The sequence below is a fragment of the Peromyscus eremicus genome, chromosome 6, assembly GCF_949786415.1.
Source record: "Peromyscus eremicus chromosome 6, PerEre_H2_v1, whole genome shotgun sequence".
Taxonomy (NCBI): domain Eukaryota; kingdom Metazoa; phylum Chordata; class Mammalia; order Rodentia; family Cricetidae; genus Peromyscus; species Peromyscus eremicus.
Window position 1 is genome coordinate 99,449,306 of NC_081421.1, and position 6,000 is coordinate 99,455,305.

Genomic DNA, 6,000 nt, shown 5'->3' on the forward strand with positions numbered 1-6,000 from the left:
AGGATGCTTAGCCAAATGCAGAATGACCAATGGCTGCCTGGCTATTTCTCTCCCAGCCATGCTGACCTATTTTTCCCAATTTTTTCAAGCTGTTGCAAGAAATTTTCTAGTATCTTTTTTTTTTTCAAACAGTGGATTCACTGAAAGGTTAAAACATTATAAATCACGGAGTTAGCTGAAAAGTTTTATTTCTGACGTGTACTGTAACATATTCATCTATTAAATTGTGTGTACGGGATAACTCAGTAATTAGGATTAGTATCTTAACACTTTGAAAAGAGTTTTTTCCTGAATCATGTTTTCAGGCATTTTAATTATTACTCTTTTATATGCTAGAGGACTTGGTTCAGAGTTAGGTAGATTAGCTTACCCGTGTTGTGGTTTATTAAGTCATGTGAAACATCTCTGCTAGTCTACTGTTTTTCTGCATTCAATTATACCTCTCACTGAACTTTATATCATTCTCTTTCAACTTTTAACTTGGGAGATACGATCATGAAAAACTTAAAAAATGTATTTCATGTTCACTTATGGCTGTTAGCAGCAGTCCATAAAACATCCAGCAACCACATGTCAGCAGCAGCGCTATGGTTCTTCAAGACATTTTTTAGTCTTTAGATTCTTGGGAAAACTTGATGAGGGGGCTTATTTGATTAATGTTACCCAAGCTTTCAGCAAAATCACGTGTGTATGCTTACTAAAGACAGCTTATGGGTTTCAGAAAACTGTTCAAGGGTGGATGCAGGACCACACTGTTTTTGCCTATGTTACTCAGCTGTGTTGATGGATAGATCACTGAATGTTACCTGCTTCAAACACTACCCTTGCTCCAGCACTTACTGACCCTGAAGGTCATTGTCATTGTGACCCTTACCCAGACCCATCACAGAACTTAGCATGGACGATTTTCTCCCTGTAACCTCACAAGTCCGGTTTAAAGATGAGGAAATGGTGTGATACATTGCGACTGTCCTTCTCAGAATATCTTGTTCCAGATTGGAGCAGTTGTTCAAAACTTAGCCCTGTCCTAGGTGAATCAGCACTGTCACACTGTTGTTAATGTTGGCCTTGCTGTCAGTGATGCATTAGGAGGGAAGTCCTGTGAAGCAAACCACAGAGGCATTTGTCCTTTAAGCTCTGAGATTGACTCTTAACACATAGTGTATCTTAATTTAAATCCAAATGGGATCAATTGAGGATCACATTTCTTTCCCTTTCCCATTCATCCTACAGAGCTGTTCTTAGGGGGAAAATGATTAGGTCTAGACCTGCACCCTGGCTATGCTGGTGGTATTTGAAGTTGAAAAGTCACTCAGTGATTATGAATGGAAGGGCTTTTGAGGATTTACACAACTCAAGGATAAAAGTGGTTTATGAAAGTTCCGGTCATGGGCTCCTTCCTTCTCCACCTCAGCAGGTAATCATTCATTTTTATCTCTAATAATATATAATAGCAGAAAATTTAAGTTCTACTTGAGGCATTAGTGTGGTCTTGGTGGAATACAAAAATTGGGGGATATTTTAATGACTAGCAGTCATATAATAAATACATTTAAAAATTACTGCAAACACCAAAGAAATAGTTTTTATTATGAAAAGATTGAAAATATGAAAGTTAAGAAAAATGGAGAGTAATACATCTTCTTAGGCAGCTAGGATAACTACCTTGGCTATTTAGGTTATGTTGCTTAATTTCTCTAAATAAAGATTTGTCTTTATCAATTGAACATATTAAGTTTTGTTGGTTTTATTCCAACAATTTTTTGGTTGTTTATTGACTTTAACTAAATATGGTCCTGGAGATGCCCAGGTGTGTGAGAAGTAGCCTCTCTCTTAGTGTTAATATCTTTGGTGATAGAGGCAAATGTTAGACATGACCAAGAGGTATTCTGTAGATTTTATTAAATAGGAAACACAGAGCCAAATGCAGAGACAAAAGCCCCAGAGGTCAGAGAGCAGTAGCTAAGAGCTGAGACCAAGACCGTCTTCTTAACACCCCCCCACATCCCCCGCCGTCCTTCCCCTGAGAAAGAGACCTACTTCCTGTGTGTCTGTATTTTTATTGACTTTCTGTTCTGCCTTCTCATTGGTTGTAAACCCAACCACATGACCTACTCATCACTGCCTGTCTATACAGACCTCCAGGTCTCTATGGTTGATACTGAGATTAAAGGCCTGTGTCTCCATGCTGGCTGTATCCTTGAACACACAGAGATCTGCCTGTCACGTGATCGGGATTAAGGGCATGTGCTACCACTGCCAGACTTCTGCTAAATGGCTTGTTATTAGCTCTGACCCCCAGGCACTTTTATTTATTAACATACAAATAAAATCACATTTCAGTACAAATAAAGTATCACCATAGTATTTGGTTTGAAGAAAACTAATCAAGGGTGCTGATGAAGTGAATTTTTTTTTTTGTGAAATTTCCTGGAATTGCTTCTTTTGCCAATAACTATTCTTTTTCTTATGATTTTCCATAATGCAGGTCAAATTTCTTAGAATAAATGTGTCTAGTTATTAATCTTAGCAGTACTAGAAACATTGTTCCGTGTAAAAGGTGATGAAAGTGTGGGTCTAGGAGCTGGTCTCTCAATTTTTCCAGGCCAAGTTACTTGCTCACAAAACAGGAATAATGCTTTGCTATTCCATAGAGTCATTGGAGAGGCTGGAGGAGACATTACATAAAGCAATACAAGTGTTATATTGAGTCCAACAAGACGTTAAATAAAGTCATACAAATCTTAGAATATAGGGAAATTTATTTGTAAAATATAATTTTTATATGAGCATGAGTTTGAGGACTCCGAGTCTATTGTTCTAATGTCTCCTTTTTTTTCCCCAAATTTATTTATTTTTTAAATTTTATGTGAATTGATGTTTTGCCACGGGTGTCAGGTCCCCTGAAACTGGAGTTACAGATAGTTGTGAGCTGCCATGTGGATGCTGGGAGTTAAACCTGGGTGCTCTGGAAGAGCAGTCTGTGTTCTTAACCACTGAGCCATCTCTTCATCCCCGTTCAAATGTCTCTTGCTAGGAATCTTTCAATATTGGTTATGTAGAAGAGTATTTTACTTTATATTTTGATATATAGTCTATTTGTCACTATTTGCTAGTGAAAATAATGATATAATGAAAATAACACTGAGCTGAGAATTAAACTTTTAATTTAGAACTCTCAATCTATGATTATGCTGTTCTGAGTTTTAGATAATTGTTTTGTAAAGAATAGAAATAAGAATCATTGTGATATTTGCTTTTTTCACTAATTGGAAAGGATAACTGACCCCAACCTGAAATACTGCATAGACACAAGGTGTTTGCTGTATCTGGCTTTGCAGCTGCAGATCATGGGCTGAACTGAGGGAACTTTCTGGAATGTAGAGCTCCTTCAGATAACAGAAGCTTTTCTGACATTCCTTTCATGTGAGTTATTTATGTAGGAATAGCAGCCATGATTCTCTGCCTTCTCGGGTCCTGGGAGGCAGTAGTTTTCAGAGAAGCATGTAGATATGTCTGTACGTGGGCAGAGTTGCTGCCAAGAGTGACAGCATTGAGCTGAATACGTGGAAGTGCTCCAGCTGCAGAAAAGTCCACTTTTAAAACTTAAAAAAATGAATATGAACATGGCATCATGGGATAAACACATGCTTTGGTCAGATTCAAGTGGATGTTTCTAAGGCTACAGGAATTATGTAATCTATTTGAGAATATATTTGTGTAACAATATAAGGCTATTAAAAAAAGCAACAATCATTTCTAGTTAAAGCTATACTCCTTATAAAATGATTTCATGAAGTACAGTTAGAAGCATCAGCACCGTATTTATATGCTGTTAAAAACTGATGCAATATTTAAGTTATTTTGAGTCATGAGGTATCATTATGATATATTTAATATCTGAAAAGCATTCTGTTATACATATCTGGCCTTCAAATAATTTATTAGATTGAGTCAACTGGTTATTAACTTAGTAAAATGAAATTAAAGAGTAGGTGGTTTGAGAAGGAGCTATGTTAGGTGGCCAACAGAGAAAACGATAGTGTGTGAGTTAGCTGGGGGGCTGTGCATAGTGTGTTCTGATTTCCCGTCTCCTCTCATATTTCTCCAACAGTCTAATTTCAATTTCACATGTTCCCGCACTGTCATTTGGAACTTATCGAGCATGACAGACTTTGTTGAAGGGAATAATCCCAAGGGACACCCAGGCATTTCTTCGGCTCCATCAACCAACTGACTGAAGTCTAAATTGTTTTCTTTTTATGAGCATGTTATGTAACAAACAGTTTAGTGGTCACATATTTTCTGTGATGTATTTCTCAGTTGTTAATCTAGGATGGTTTAAGGAGCATATGGAATTTTTTGTTTAGTTCTCATACTTTGTCAGCATGGTGCAATAGCAGCGTAGACGAGTTGAGGACAGGAACGACAATTCCAAATGCTATGAAGGGCATGCAGATCAATGGTTCTCAACCTGTGGGTCGTGACCTATGTGTGGCGCCAAAGGAGCCTTTCATAGGCGTTTCTTATCAGAGATCCTGTATCTCAGATCTACATTACAGTTCATAACAGTATCAAAAATCACAGTTATGAAGTAGCAACAAAATAATTTAATGGTTGGGGGTCACCACAACACGAGGTGGTATTAAAGGGTCTCAGCATTAGGCTGGGAACCACTGATATAGATGAAGAAATTACATTTTCCTTCTTATGGTCTCCTAAAGGACAGGTATAGAACACCAGGAATGTTAGGACATTAACTTTATTAATGGGGCAAGCTTTCTGGAGGTGGTGGAAAATGTACTACTGGTAAGAGAAACTTTAAAGTTTTTAGTCTGAATACCTGTACATGCTTTTTCAGGGGACAAAGGATGAGGAAATATGAAGGTGACACCAATAGTCTTTCAATTATTTCAGAATTAAAAACCTTGTCTTGTAAATGTACATGATTTGAAACATAGCTAACACCCTGGTACTTGTAACAGCTTCCTACGAGAAAAGGACAGACATGGAAGAAGTTTTGAGGTTAGAAGAATGTGGTTAAATGCACATGAGGACTGTGGGTAGTTGGATTCAAGCCAATGTCTCTGAAATTTTCATCAGATGCTAGGCTCGGAGAGAAGCCAAATTTGCTTATTGACCCTTCTTTCCACATTTCATTATTTGTTTACCATTTTTTAAATCTAAAAGATAGTAGGTTTTACTGTCTTCTTTGGAAAAGTTGGAATGTGAGTAGGATGCATGGTAAATGAAGATAAATTACATTGACTGATCTTTTTCTTGATAGATGAACTCAGTGTTGGTAACTAACCACTGAGTCATGTGTTTTCTTTGGAGCGGTTCTGATATCTAAGACTCAAGGAGCCCAATATCATACAGCTGTCCATTTCTAAAGATGAAGAAGTTATTGAGTGGGGAAGTACTAGGTGATTTGATCCATCCTGGCTGCCACAATGGAATGATTTCTTGGCTTTATTCCAATCCTCTTACATTAGTTTGTTCATTCCCCAAGCAGAAAGTCCTTTGAAAACATAGCATAGAAGGCACACAACTCCACATCAGGACTGTCATTTTCTCATCCACTGACCTTATAGTTTTTAATTAATTATTATGAGATGGCTATTTTATTCATAACCTTTCCCATAGCTCTGTTAAGCTAACTTCATTTATGCTTTCATTACCCTGTCATTTAAAAAAAAGAAAAAAAGAGAAGAAAAGAAATCTCGTTTCTCTTGGGTCACCTTTGGCCTTTTTATCCCATGAATTCATTTCTAGGGTGACAGTGACAAAGAAGCATGCAACTTGGGGAAGAGACATCCCTTCTCTGCTACAAACTCCCAGTGCCTTTCAACCAGAGGTGGCACAAGTCTCTGCGGTTATCTCTGCGATTTTGATATTGACATCTGGGATTGTTTTATGCTGCTTTCATTGGTTACTATATGACAACTTGTGAGTCTGGTACTCACTGTGTGCCTGATTCTACACTATAACCATTAGGTC